A 16226-nucleotide genomic window follows, 5' to 3' on the forward strand; every position below is an offset into this window, starting at 1 on the left:
CAAGCTGAAAATGACTATGTTACAGGTTTGTAAATGCTTTCAGTACAGTGGAAATTACTGTTAGATTACTTTGAATTACTTTGCAGATTACTTTCTGAATTACTTTTTCTACTCAGTGTGATACACCTAGATGTCACACTGGGACATTTCGTAGAGAAGAGGTAAGTACGCAATTTTTAGTTCTTTGCAGTTTTTCAAAGTTCCTTACAAAACCAACTCCACACAGAAATTTTTTAAAGGAAAAACAGTCAATGTATTCCTATGGAGAGGAATTAAGTTATCGGTTAACAGGTAAATACTTTGTTGTGGGAGTTGGTATTCTGGGGTTAGAACCAAGGTTCCCCCAGAGTCAAGGATGCACTCTCAAAACACCTTCAGCAGCACTAGGGCAGCTGGGTGCAGGGTGCTGTGGCCCAATGTTATCCAATAGAGGATAGGGGCCTACAGTTGGTGGCTGCTCACGAGCAGCCCACAAGATTGTGGGAGCAAAGCTCGTGGGGTTTAGCTCATGACAAATGGGGATCCATTTTAGCACCCAAGTACACCCACAGCCGCGCAGGGGCAGCTGGGTGCAGGGTACTGGTTTTGTGTCGGGTGCCCTGTTGATTTCAATGGGGAATCTCGATTTTGGTTATTAGCTGCAGGCTCAGTCCAGAAAGACTTCTGGAAGGAACCAACAGCTGGGCAGGTAAGTTGGAGGGCTCGGGGACGTCGCTGGCTGCAAGACAAGGCGACTTTTGGCGCAGGATCTCTGGAAACTGTAGACAGGCCGGTAGGGCGGGACCAAGTCAGTTCTACTCTGCAGTCTCCTCTGCTGGGCATCTTCTTTCGTCCTTCTTGATACCAAACTTCCCAGTTTTCAGTAAAGCCATTATGGTGCTGTGGAGTTCATAATGACAAACTCCCAGCACCATATACTCTTAATGGCATTACTGCACTTAGTGTCTAAGAATTTGTCTAGACACTGCAGGGGTACAGGGCTCATGCACCTGTACCCTCACCACTGGTATTGTGCACCCAGCTAGAAGGGTGGCTGACATATGCCAGGGCAGTGGTTTGTAGTCTTGGCACACAGGGATGTGTTGCATGTCGATGCTTTACTTTGTTCTGCACCAAAATACACAGCCTGCAATGCCACTGTGTGAGTAAATGTACAGGACCTCTAAGGGTGGCACAATACGTGCTGCAGCCCTTAGAGGCCCATGGGCATGGTACCTTTTACAAGGGTCTGACATGTAACCAGAGGGGTGCCAATTGGGGGTACAAGGTAAAGTTTTGGGAAAGAACACACACCCTGGGAACCTGATTGGCAGGGACCCAGGGCACATAAAGCAAAAGGGCATCGGTAGTCTGGCAAAAGTGAGGGGGGTACTGCAACAGAAACCCAGCTTCCTACATGAGGTCACCGTATCTAGAAGGCAGAGATCCACTGACATCTCCTTTAGAAGACATACTAGGTGTAGTGAGGTGTTGCACCTACCTAACCCAGTGGGAACTAAACTCTCTGAGGTTGGAGAAAGGGTTGTGATAGACGCTTAACTACCCAACCCTAAGTTCAGTAGAACTGACTTATTCTAATCTTGTATTTATATGTGCCTAATATTAGTGATGGTTTTTCAATTAATCCACACCAAGATTATCTGGTAAAACAGCGCAAGCTTGAATCTCAACCGTTGCACAGCAATGTAAGAGGCTGGTTCAGTATATGATGTACACTTATGTAAGTGGACACATTGCACTGATTCAGACAACCCTTAAGGTGCTTTTAGTGGTCTTAGATAACCTTAGAAAGCTCTCTAAGTGTTAGCTGTGGGGAGCAGCCATAAGGCTTAGTCCAGAAGGATTGTAAAGCAGCTTGTTTTACAGAACATAATCTTATAGGTATTGATTGATTTGGTGAAAAAGAACCACACAGTGTATTTATAAAAATATGTATTTTTTTTTTTTGCCCTCATTTGCCTTGCCCTCAATATTGGGGGGAAAAAAAAAAAAAAAAAAAGAACTGACCATCCTACACCACGCATAGGCGCGGGACTTTCGCCAACTCCATCTAGGTATATTGCAACCTGCAGGACCAATCGTTATCCTAGACTAAAACCCGGTCCAGGGAGTATTCCAAGGCATAATCATAGGACCCAGGGCAAAAAAAAAAAAAAAAACCCCGGACATTATTGTCGCCATTCAATCAGCAAATTCCAAAAAGCCGAATTATGTTTGCTGCATGATCTATTTAGGTCCGCTTTAGATGTTTCATATAAAGACGAAAGCCACCCAGAATGTGATGGGGCTGTTTTCTCTGACCAATGAATGCAAATTTGCCCTCTAGCCAGTAGAATTGCATAGAAGAGGAAGGACCTCGCTTTGCCAATGATGTTATCCTCCAAACCAAAGATGACGAGTGGTAGAGTTATTGACAAGGATACATTTAGGATAGAATTGAGGGTATTTTTTACTTCCTCCCAGAAACCGGTGACAACTGGGCATTCCAGAAACATATGAACGTCGCAAGCTTCAATACGGTTGCATTTATTACACTTTTTGTCTGGGAGAAATTTGGAGAGTCTCAGCGGTGTTATATATGCAGTTTATGCACAGTGTGCTGAAAATATGTGATTTCGTTTTAGCCATGATGGTTTCACGATTCTATGGAGGAGGGCAAAGGAGTTTAACCAAAGGTCTTCACACTTGATTGATTAAGTGGAAAAGAACCACACAGTGTATTTATAAAAATATGTATTTATTATAAGACACTCAGTCAGTCAAAATTAACTTTATTCGGTTAATTAAAACCATCAAAGTGCAAATAACAAAACAGGACAGATCGAATCTATAACCATAAAATACATAGATGTAAAATCAGTTAAAATCCCCCATAAGACACTCACTAACACATACATATATCCCCTAGTTAGATATACACAATGCACACATTACTTTATAATAAAAACAGGTAAGTAGCACAGGATAGACAGTGGTCACCAGGGGAGACCAACCCATATATTAAAATAGTGGTATGTGAACCATGACTCGACTCAAGACTATACCCAGAAGATGTAGAAGTGCCAGGGACCCAAGGAACAACCCAAAGTAAGTAACCAGGAGCCCCATGGAGGACATATGCCGAGTGGGAACACGACCGAGGGATCAATGCAAGTCAATGAGTAAGTCGCGTTTGCAATTTTAAAGAAAGAGGATGCCGAAGAAACCCCGTGGAAGACAAGAGGTTGGAGAGCCACCCCACCCATGGATACCTTAGGAACTAGGATACCTGTACCAGGGAAGCCGGGTACATAGGTGTGAAGTGGCGTCGGGAACCATCGTCAAACTCAATGGGAGACTTCAGAAAGATGCCACTGCTGGTGAAGGTGAAAGTGTCCTGTGGAACCCAAAGGTGGATTCAAGATGTGAAGAACCTGCAAGCAGAGGGGACAGAGTCTATGCCACTCAGAAGTGACCAGGAGGCATGTAAGACGAGTGCCCTCTGATGTCGGGTTTTGCAGGAGAGCTGCGGTGACCTTGAAACTGCAGCTGCGTGGACCAGGCAATGCTGTGGAAGAACAGGAGCTGTAGACAACCTGTCCCAAATCGGATGTCAAAAGATGAGTTGTCGGTGTCCGGTGGGAGCACCAACAAGCATTGGCAACTGCAACCAAAGAAGGAGAAGAAAAAGGTGCAATGTTGGGACCAACAAGGTCCAGGAGATTCACCACAAGCAGGGGAGTCAGGGCAGGCCCCACGCAATCAAGGGAGCCCAAAGAATTTAAAATGTGACCCTCAACAGGACCCACAGGTCAGAGGCACTGGCGTCGCAAGAGGACCTCGAGCAGCTACCAAAGAAGCTGGCCCACGGTGCAAACAATGTGGTGTGGTCGAAGATTCTGGTCACTGAAGATGCTTAAGATTGGGGCTACTTGGAGCCCGAAGAGCTTGATGGAAGGAAGCCAACAAGCATTTGCAACAGCAAGTTGACGCAGTGCTCAGGGGTTCGGTTCCTGCAGCTCTGACGAGGGATACTGGCCTCAAACTTGGTGAGATGACAGGGCAGGCTTCGAGGGATGTGAAGAACCACCACCTGTGTTGCTGAGCCCAGGAACAGCAGATCGGTCAGCTTAGTTGCATTGCCAGCAGATGCAGGGAAGTGACTCCTTCACTTCAAGGGAGATTCCTTCAGGTGTCTTGGATGCCCACAGGCCTTGGAAGGTTTCCTGTATGAAGCAAATGCATGGACGTTGCAGCAAACAAGCAGGGCGAAGAGATCAGGAGCAGCAGGAGTATTCCTGGTTGCAGCCTTGATGCCCAGAGTGAAGTCCAGAGTGCCCATACGGTCGAAGTTGAAGTGGTGTCTGAATTGGATCGTGTCCCATGACGAATCTAGGGACCTACCCTCCGGTAAGCCCTTAAATACCCTAAGGAAAGGTTTGGGATGATCCAGGTGTCCCTCCCTAAGAAGGGCTGGACAAGGGGTAGGATACTCCCCTGTCCCTTGTCCAGTTTTGCGCCAGAGCGGGAGCCATCGGCTCCCTGAACTGGTCTGAACTGGACTATGCATGAAGGGCACGGAATGTGCCCCGCACGCAGACTATGTGGCGCTGGCAAGCACTCCCACCCTGTCCCAGTACACTAAACCCTGTCTGGGAGGTGGGCACACCTCCCTGTGACAGGATGCCTATTGTTCTGCCTTCCCCTGTTCAAGCTAGGCTGTGCAGCAGGAGGACAGAATCGTGTCTCTGGTCAGCAGCAGCCATGTCGTGCTGTCTGGGTCTAGAAGACTGGTCCCGGGAGCACTGAGGACCTAACGGAGGGCCTTTACATGACAGGGTTCGTTATAGCCAGTTTCGAGATAGTCATCACGTAATGACACGGTGCCCCTCTATATGTTATATGGCTGTCTCACTTACAGCCCGGGAGAATGATCTCTGAAGGCTGTAGGGGTGTCCTGCTCATGCAGGGCACCCTCACACTTAGAACTGAGCGCCCTGCCTTCAGAATTGAAAAGATCTGATGTAGGGGAGACTTATAGGTTTTAAGTGCAGTGACCCTAGATATAGGGAAACCTATATCTTTTGTACGTGGTGCTAACACCAGCTTGCACAGGCTTTAACGGCAGGCATGTAGTGATAGCTTGAATGGTCTCCCATAGGTGGCATAATACATGCTTCAGCCTATGGGGGACCTCTGGGATACCTATGCCATTGGAACCTTAGTACCATATACTAGGAACCTTTAAGGGTACCCCAGTATCCAATCTAGGATGTACCTAAATACTTACCATGACGATTTAGGGGAGAAAGCAGAGAGAGTGGGGTCCTGATTAGCAGGATCCTAGTCAGACTAGTCAGAAACAGCATTACATCAAGCAAAAAGTGGGGGTAACCATAGAAGCAGATCCTACGTTCCTACAACACCCAATGGGAACACTGCCCAACACCACCAAAAGGTAGTTCAAAAACATTTGCACAGACTTTTGCCTATTTTTCTGTTTTTGATACATCAGACCCAGCTTCATATTATTATAAGCTTACATCTACATCTGCAAAGAAAAATATGCTAACAAACACCAAGTTGATATACTCTGCTTCTTTTCTTTCCCAGCGCCAAGACACCTCTGGATAATCGTGCGCTATAGAAGTTATAATAACATAACATAACAGTTGTCTGTACAGGTTTTCAACTTTGGAAAACACAATAGATACAAAATCAGTTTGGGGGACAAAGGACTGGCAGATTCGGGGTACAGAGGCTTTGTTTAGAGCATGCATAATACCACACCAAATGATTTTCTGAACAAACTGTGCAACAAAAGTACTGTCTTGAAATACCCAAGATGAAGGATTTGAACACACCTCATAATCCCACATTCGCACATTTCTACAACCGGCAGCATTTCACACTATACAGTGAGGATACACTAGATGTCATGATACGCAACAGCTCTTACAATTCTTCAGACCCCAATTGGAACAGATAGTTGGTTTGGCCTTTGGACACTAATGGATGTCAGTTCAGGTTCCTGGGTAATGCCAAAGGGTTTAAGATGAAATGGCCTGATCAATGTTATGTACAATCAGAAGATTTGGGGTGGTGACATCATATCATGTTGGAAAGTTGAACCTTGATTGGCTGAAAACCTTGACACTATCTCAGGTGAAGCAACACTTGTCCCTTCTGTCTGATGACATGGTTCTCAAGCATTTCTTGCTAGGTTGCTAAGAACCCACGTGAAAAGCTCTTTTTGTATGCAATTTACAATGAACTATGGAAAGTCTCTCAACAGGAAGCTGCTGAAAGGCTGTGTGAGATGGATAGGGTTATTTTGGAAAAGGCTTTGGCAGTGGTTCACAATGGCATGATCACATTATTCTCTAGGATATATTCATTGGGCAACATAGTGACATCTGCAATTGACATAATACCACAAGACGTCTATTTTACAACACAGACAGTAACAACTTCGGTCAATTGTTTTGTTAAGCTGGATACTTCAAACCTTGCCTTCAGACCACGTGCTGTGGCATTATATTAGTTATATTAACACATCCAATCTGTTTTCTTCATGCGATCTCTCTGAGAGACTGATGTTAATGGCATGTAAAGATGCAAACTATACCATGTTGCACATTGAAAAATTGGAACAATTACCTTTCACTGTTGCCAAAACGCCATACACAAATTGGATAATCAATGGATACATTACCTTACCAGTCACGGCATTCTATTTCCCATATTGTCTACAACATTATCAAGTAGGCAGATATGAAGCATTAGAAGAAGGATTTATGCATGAATACTGGGAATTACCATTGAAGTTTAGATGCAGGAATGGGGACACAGACATTTTTCTCAGCGGTTCCGACTGTGAGAATACTTTAGGCAGACCCTTGATTTGCAAGAACATTTCACTTCATGAGGCTTGTAATGCGTTGGTTGCAAACTTGTCCTGTTATCTGAAGGGTTCTCTGGCTGCCGTGAATCATCTGGTTTTCTAGCTGCTCTCTAATGGGAGTTATTTGAACGATCAAAGCTGCTGTGGAATGGAACCAGGCATTGCTTATCTTGTGATGGTTAATTCCATAGTTACTTGTTGCACACAAGAATTGTTTCCACTGGCCTGAAAAGTTAGCGAGGCAATGCTGCGGCCTTTGATAAATGTTTCCAACATACGCTTTGATTCTCTGAGCAAACTGAAAGACATGCTTTTTCATAAGGATGTGCCCTTAACATCCGCCAAAGAGACATTTGATGTCCAGGTTGCGAGGCCTTCATCCGAAATAAAGACGTTACTTCATATTAACTTCCCACTGCCTTTTGGGGAGCTGGTCCACCGTATCTTTAACATGTCAAACACAATGGGAGTAGCACACTTTTTAAAATGTATTGTCTCTGGACTGGTTAGCACTTTTCAGACTGTTTTGGGAGATATGCCATCATTTATACAATCTGTACTAGGAATTATTTTCAGAGGTCTTCCGCTTGTCCTGCTAGTTGCGGGAACGATTCTTATTTTAATTTTCCTGCTCCGCAATGGGCAGCCCAGTTCAAACCGGAATGCAGACATCACTGCCTGTGCTGCAATGCCGTGAGCGCATGATATACTGCTTCTGCACACCTTTGCTTTGAGAACAAAATACGCATTGGTTCTTATCTTTCAGGCCTGTGTGGCTGCACTGCGTACAACCTGTATTCCGCTGCCTGCTTTGCAGCATTGAATGAATACTGAATTTCTGCCTCGAATCGCAATTGGTTGTGCCACCTGACATTGAGGTACTGATGAACCATTTAAAAACGCCCATGGGTATAGTTGTCCCAAGCTTACTCCTTTGCGGCTAAACACATTCTTCGAGCCCCCCTGGAATGCTTTGCCTCCTAGTGAACTAGATAATGGCTCTACAGATCACTTACTAGATGTAGACCCTACCTTGGCGGCAGCTGTGGGAACCTGGATGGAACCAACTTTGCTCCATAAACCTGATTCCAGATGCGCCTCTGGAAACGTTGTCTGTGGTGGCCAGCAACAGTGATGTTCTGACTACAAGTCAGAACACATAAACAAATTGGCTTTTCAGTTTGATGGGAACCATTTGACCTATTTTTAAACAAAATGACTCAGAACAATGATTTCTGCTTTTATTCTAGGCATCATGGCTTTCTTAGTGCTTGGGGTTTCAAAGAGTGTGATGGCATTTTATGTATTTTAAAGGGAAGTTTGTTTTTAGATGATTTTAAAAGTGGTTTTAGACTTTTAAAGTTACATTTTTTATAAGGCCTGCTACTTTATAGATAGCTTTTTTAGTTCAACTCCTAGTATGAGGAGTGGGTGTTATGGGCCTGATTTAGACCCATGTAGGAACTCTATCCGTTTTCTTACATTGTCCTCTTTTCTGCACAATAGCATTATTTGCTGTGACCTTTTGCACATATTCGCGTGCAAGACAATGTTGAATTAGTTTCTCTGAAACTGCTTTGCTTATACATCTGGATTCACACAACATTATCACGATGCCTCAAACTCTGAGTAGAAGGCCTTTTATGCACGAAGTACAAATGTCGTTCTATGTTCATCCGCGAGGCAACAGGGCTATCTGCAAATCCACAACAATGTTAATCTGCATATACATTGCAAGGATGCTTTTTATTATAAATAAAGAAGCATTTCGGGGGGTTAGCAGAGGAGACACTTCCGCTGATATCGAAAGGTCCTGCATGCTGAGGCTTCGCTATGCAGCTGTCTAACATCTCCATCAGGGGGTCCAGTTTGTTACCAAGATGGGTCCTACATTCTTTCCTGCCAAGTAATGGCACTGGATGATCCTAGGAGGGGATTCTTGGCTCTACACCAACATATACTCTAGAGATAACAAAGAGTAGGAATTGCATAGTAGGAGTATGCCTGATTATGACCTTGTACTATATGCCTGTATATATACACTGTTTTAGCACCACTATGTATTCTTTTGGTGATTGTAAATACTTCATATGCTTCAAACTACTGATTATCACAGCATATGTTTTTTATAAAAGAATAACGTTGGTTCAGTAAATATATTGAAAACATTCCACTGTGTATTCTCTATATACTTCTCTGGGAACAAGAGTGCATGAGTGACTGAGTGAAAAGTTTCTAGATCTGTTACCACGATCACTGAGGGGTCAGGGTTGTCATGTTCAGTGGTTGCCAGAAACCATTTGCTACTTGTTTGGGTTAGGGGGGCACTGTGAACTAGCTGGTCTCTAGGCCAACATATACTATGGGGGTGCATGGAATCAGTCTAAGCACCTCACCCAAAGTTTATATTGTGCACAAACGCACAGATCCTACAGATTAGTGGGACCTACATGCAGGTCTCCTCCACCTGTGCATACATCAAAACAGTTTTTATTTGTGCTCAACTTTATTAACAAAATATGTACAATCTTCATGAGGTTTCCCTAGCATTACTCCGTGTTCTTCTAAATATCGACCCTAATTTGAATTCTTCTTCCACTCCGACCTAGGTATTCTTCTTTCAAGCAACCAAAAAGAAGTTCATTCATCATCTCTAATAATATGAGGCCTAAGTTCATTACTAAAGATCTCCAGTATCACAAGCACAGGAGACTCTTATAGATTTAGATAGGGAAATTCAATCTCATTCAGCACTAAGTTCTTCAAAGCACAAAGGTAAGGAAGTGCAAATGTAAAGAGATAGTTCAAATAAAGTTCCGAAAGTCTCCATTGAATTTGCATTCTTATTTCAGATCGTCCAGAAGTTGCTCTTCTGGTCATCAGTAGCTACATAAGTCCACTCAGGAGAGCAGTACATTTGACAAGGCACCTTCAATCTTTTAGACCTCTTGTGATTTGATCCTTCACCTTCGTTTCGATTCAGCTCCGATTCGCCAGATGCCTCGGATATGGGTGCAAGAGTTCTTGCAGAGGATAACTTCAACCTTCTCCTTTCTTCACTTGTGCCTTCTTTAGGGTCAGAATATGATTCATTCACCACCATGGCATCAGCTTCTTCGAGTTCAGATTCAGCTTCAGATTAATTGAGACCCCCCTCGGATAGTTCAAGTGCTATCTGGTTCCCTTCAGCATGGCTGCTCTTTTTCCGTGGCCTTTATAGCGCTGCTGGAATTTCTTCTGGGAGAGGTTCTGTTACTCGTTCAAGGGGACACAGAACTCTACGATTGTGGGATACGTGCACCCATTTAGGATGACCGCGACACTTCACAGCAGTAGTAGTGACCAAAATCACCTGGTCTAGACCCAGCCAACGGGGCTCAAGACAGTTCTTTCTCACATGTTTCTTCACTATGACTCAGTCAACAGGACTATGGTCATGGCACTGCTCCAGATGTGTCGGTGCTGTCACCGCTTCAACCTGGTGAGGAACAGAACTAACCACGCAAGCCAATCCTTTACAGTAATCAAGCACCAAATTGTCTGTGATGTTTACAAGCACATTTGCAGGCACAGCAAGCAGCCACATTATCTTCCCATGATTATCTCATGGGGAGGAAGTCCTGTTCTTTGATCTAGGACACTGTGAAGACTCATCAGCACAAGGGGCAAAGCATCAGTCCATTTCAGAGATGTTGAAGCAAACACTTTAGCCAACCTGGATTTCAGAGTGCTGTTGACCTGCTCCTTGATACCTGAAGCTTCTGGTCGTTAACTGCAATGTAATCTCTGCTCCACTTGTAACACTGCACATAGCATTCTCACAACCTCATTATTAAAATGAGTTCCTTGGTCTGATTCCAAAGAGATTGGAAATCCGAATCTCGGAATGTGTTCCTTCAATTACAGCTTAGCCACAGTGAGGCTGTCAAATCTCCTAGCTGGGTAGGCTTCCACTCAAAGTGAAAAGATGCACACCACAACTAGAATGTTTCTCAATCCAGTGCATACTGGCATATCAATGAAATCCAGCTGCATCCTGTTCAAAGGACATCCAGATCTCCCTATGTGAATCAGTGTAACAGCAGTTCGCTTTCTCTCATTCATTTGCTAGCAAATCACACATCAGTAACACAATGCCTCAGCCATTGCTCGAAACTTCGGGTTACACCAAGTCTGCCTAAACAACCTCACCATGGCATCCCTTCCTACATGCATCAACCCATGATAATACTGCATCATCGTGGCCAACAAACTATTAGGCAGTACTGGTCTTCCATCTCCTGAACCCCAAATATAATTTTCTCGTTTCACACATCCTGCTCTGATCCAACCTTGCTGTTACTGCTCAGTAACTTCCTCTTGTAATCTCTTTACTTCCTCCTATGTATCAGTAATTGTCATCAAAAGGTTGAAATTGGTGCTATCCACTCCCTCATATGTATATTCACCATTGAAAGTGCAAATAATTAGTGCACAACAACTTTGCAACTTTGTCTGCATAGCGATTTCCAATTGTCACAAAATTGTTTTCTTTACAAGAAGCAGAGCATTTAATGACAGCAACTTGTGCTGCCATTTGCAGGTCCTCTAACAGTTTGCTCCTATTTTCTCCATTGCAGATCGTGGACGATGTCATGAATCCCCTTTGAGATCCTAACTGTCCGAAGTCGTGAACGACACCAAACCCATACTGACTATCAGTGAATAGTGTCAATTTTAGCTGGTCTGAAAACCAGAGTAAGAGCAATCATTCTGCCACCCGCATGGATAAAACTCCTTGAAGACAGGCAGCTTCCACCACTCGCGTAACAGTACAGACGGCATAGGCAGGCCTTAGGTTTCCCTCATTGTCCCTGAGACAAGAGCCATCCACAAACAGGGTATAATCAGATTCAGACAATGGCTCATCAGTAATGTTGTGACGGGCTTGGTGCATGGTTCAGTGACATTGAGACAGTCATGCTCTACCTTGATCACATTCGCATCACTATCAGTTAAAGGGATAGAAGTAGCAGGGTTCAGAACTGAACATCTTTTCAAGGTGAGGTTCTTACCAGCCAAAATAGTTTGCTCATTCCTTGTGAGCCTGCTATTGGTTAGGTGCTGGGTATGAGTTTCAGTCAACAATATTTCAACTGAATGGGGTACAGAAACAGTCAATGGGTGACCCATTACTATGCTCTTGCATCTGTCTATGCTGACACCTGTTGCAGTAATAGATTCAGGGGTGTAACAAATACCCACGCAGACCCAGCAGTGCGGGGGGGCCCAGTCTTCAGTAGGTGAAGGGAGCCCCCTCAGCTCTTCTGTAGAGAGCTGTGTGTCTCACTCTCTAAAGCAGCTGCATGTGCAGCCTGCTCTGAGCTCCTGCGCTACCCCAGGACTGAAGAGAAACAAAGTAACAAGTTACATTGTTTCTCTTCAGTCAGAGCGTGCCAGGCCCGGAAAAAGGATGGGGGTGGGGGCCCTCAGAGTTACAGGCCTGGGATGTGCATTTAGAGGGATCTCTGCAAGTAGGCTGTTAACCCAGTGATCAGGGACATCTTAAGGAATTTGGGGGCCCGGGGCCAAACTGATTTTGTGGGCCCCTGTTCAGAACAGTTTTGAATTTCTGATCCTGTTTCAGCTCTATTATACCATCTTTGGCCAGGTCACTGAAAATGCAAAGAGTCACTCATCCAAATTCTAAATGTCTTTATTTCTAAAATTCAGGAACAGTGATGTGTGTTTTCAATATTGTAACACAGCAGCAGTTCACTAATATTAATGCAAATAATCTCTTGAGACCCCCTCCCATTCCTCATACATGGGATCTGGTTTTGATCTAAAAGAAAAATATTTATGTATGTTTGGTGAAACCTAAACACAACATTTGTCTGCAAAATGCTCGTAATAGACCTTCAAACATCACCCACATTAAAAATAAATTAAAGGTAAACTGTATTTAAAAGAATTTGTTTAAAAATTAGTCAAAGTTATCAGGGCAAGACTCAGCAGAACAGAACTGGCTCTGTAAGGGGGGCACTTGAGCCCTGGGCCAGAGCCCACTTTGCCCATGCGTTAAAACGTCTCTGCCAGTGATCTTTCTGCATGGCGTGGAGGTGGGAGGAGGCAGGGGGGGACCAACTTTGAGGCTGGAGCTAGGCGCAGTTTCGCTGTAGCTCATTCCTGGCATCTATTGGATACTCTGCTGTAGTCTTGTAAACATGGAAGCATATAATGTTGGATGAAAACGACACAAATTAGACTTAATAGTCAGGGCTGCTAGAGTTATGTTGAAGTAGAAGACTGATTATGGGGAAGGTTTCACTCCGTTCTGCGTCAAGACAGGGCAAGTTATTCTGCACGATGCTGGGCATTCTGCTGAAGTATTATTTTGCAATTTTAACGCAGAGTGCTTTAACAAATGTGGTGCTTTTTTGTAACTTTTGACTTACACAAGCTGGTAAATTTTTTGCCAAAATCAGCAAATTATTCAGCAGATGGTAGTTTATGTGACAAGTATGGTAAATGGATAATTACGCGGGATACACATAATTCCGGTGGCCTTGATAAAAATGCTTCTTGTAAAATAGAACACTAAAATATGCTTATGGGGAATGCGAGAGCACTGCACATGTAAGTATTTTCTTTTCCGATCCCTTTCTAGTACTCGGTTTGGCGAGGCTGCTTGGGAAACTGTGCGTCAGAGTGCCTTCTGAATAATGTTTGCAGACAGTCTTCTGTTAGTAAATACATTAATTGCCATTTCAGATGGCGCCACTATGGCAGCAAAGGGTTAAGCGGAGTTGTTTATCCGAACCGCTGGGGCCCACAGTCTCAGCTTTGTCAAGGCTTTCAGAAGTTCAACACTACAGTCCCCCGTGCAGGCGCGAGTCTGGCACTTTAAATCATGCAGCTTCACTGGTAAACAGGGCTGTGCTTCCTGCAGACTGCACATGACAAAGCATGCCCCGTTGCCCCCGCCTCCCTGCACACCCTGAGCCCACCCACCCCCTGGTGCCAGCACAACCTGGCAGGCCTCGGACCCTGCACCTCAGAGCCCTCCCCTGGTGCAAGCGCAACCTGGCAGGCCTCGGACTCTGCCCACACCGAATCCAGGAGGCCCACCGGCAGGACCCAGCCCGAGCCATGGCGGGGCCATCGCTGCTGCTGCCCCGGGTCCCGCGTGGCCCCTGCCTGCTCCTCCGCCTGAGGACCCCCTCTGCCATCCTGCAGCACCCCCAGGTAACCCCTGCTGCTTTGCAAGCGTGGGTGTAGCGCTTTGCACCAGCTGAGCTGCTTCAGAGCACTGGAGGGGGAGTTGGCAGTAGATGAGAGGATAAGCGGATGGCAGAAGAGAGAAAAGTTTGAGTGTAAAGTAGACACGCCCCCTTCCCTCTCCAATATCTAGCAAGTCCTCCCGACCCTGGCTTTTCGGTACTCTCTGCAAACCCAGAGGCACAACTAATTCAAATCATGCACACACGTGCCCCAGCCTTGCACAAACCTGCATACACACACGTGATCCCACCCATGAACCCCTACCTTCATATACCCACATGTCCAACCCATGAAACCCTACCTGCATGTACCCATGTGTCCCAGCCGTGCACCTACTTGCATACATCCACGTGTCCCACCCGTGCACCTACCTGCATGCACCCGTGTGTAGCATCCATGCACCTACATGCATGAACCCACGTGTCCCACCCATGAACCCATACCTGTGACTGCACCCCCCGGCCACCACCTGTGGTTCAAGTTTCTGGCTTGTCCCCTGCCTACAGGGAGCAGGAGACACACTGTGCGCCCCAGGCGTAGCTCCACCCTCACTCCCGGGTAAGAGAGGTGCTACCCACCTAGGCAGGGCCTTATCAGTAACTAGGAAGTGCCTTTGAGGAAAAACGGAAGACGGCCAATCAACAAAAGCCACCCAGGTACCAGCTGCAGGGGCACCCAGCCGCTCACTCCCCCTCATCATCCACACGGTTTAATAATCCTATGACCTTCCTGTTACTGGGTGGAAAAAGTTGTTCAGAAGACAGTCATCCAATCGTTGGCCTCTCTGTAGAGCGCACAGAGTAATTGGTCACTATTCCAGTTGCCATTTTGTGTAATGTTTGCGCTGGAGATATACAGCTGTCTAAAGGCTGATAAGGCAAAATAAAATACAGTGTTTATAGGTAAGTGGGTGCGTTGTGTGTTTGAGCGATTAAAACTCTCTGAAGATCACTACAGCTTCCACAGGTCCCACAATTTCAGAATTTAAAAAAATCAATAGTAATTATTTACAGCAAAATAATAGCTGTTACTTATTTATCTTGAAGAGCTAATGATCATTGATAAAGCCAATAGTCCTGGCTGATTTTAGGTTGTCAGTTGTATCATATATCTGGATACAAGTACAGAAAGTTCAGAGAGGAACCAAAATACCGATTGGTTGGCACACTATCAGAATCACAGAAATTTAGTTTACTTCTTTAGGGGTTAGTTAATCAGGTGGCCACGGCCCTGGTTGCGTTATTTTTGACCCGTACCTACCCCCTTTTGCCGACTAAGGGTTTATTTACTTTGGGATGTTTTCTTGTAACTTAGATATTTTGGAATTTCATAATTGGGCAGCTACTCCGCTGTGGGTACCCCTAATTCCTTTCTGTGCATACTTGCTACATTGCCGCCATGGGCTTACTTCGGCGTCATGTTTTGGAAACCTTTACTATACTATCAGCAGAGAATGTACGTTCTCGACAATAACTTTTTAACCAGCTATCGTGCTAGCATTTTAGAGGCCCCCACGCATTACCCACTATGTAGCGGTAACTTCCAATGGTTTCCCTCGATCAGGAATCTATTAATAAACTTTTAAAGGAGCAATTAACGTTGGGAGCGTTTTTGACACTTCACTACGTTCGTAGCCTCCTTTGTTATTTCACTTATCGAAAACCTGCTGTTCTGTTATGACTAGTTTTCGAGCACGTTACTCTACACAAGAGGGACTTACCTTATCTACTTTGCGAAATAATAATTTTTTTTAACATACTGCTGTAGCCTTTCATTTGTTTCTTACACTACCTTAATAGCGTCATCTTTCTCTTAGATTTCGAGATCCTTACCACGGATCAACCCCTAAAAGGCTGAACCCAGTGTCCTTGTATATCCTGGATCACCTCAGCCATACCTCTGAGAGGTCAGTTTTACATTCTGCGCCCCTCTTTTCACATATAAAGACCGATCAGAACTTTTTTCTGATGTAGCCCCTCTTTTTCCCATTACTAACAGGTGTCTTTAGCACATACTTTTCCGGTCGCAGAACGGACCTTACCTATTATTGACGTATACTCTACCAGAGGCGCCCCAAAGT

This window comes from Triturus cristatus, chromosome 5_2 (assembly GCF_964204655.1).
Source record: "Triturus cristatus chromosome 5_2, aTriCri1.1, whole genome shotgun sequence".
In the NCBI taxonomy this organism is placed as follows: domain Eukaryota; kingdom Metazoa; phylum Chordata; class Amphibia; order Caudata; family Salamandridae; genus Triturus; species Triturus cristatus.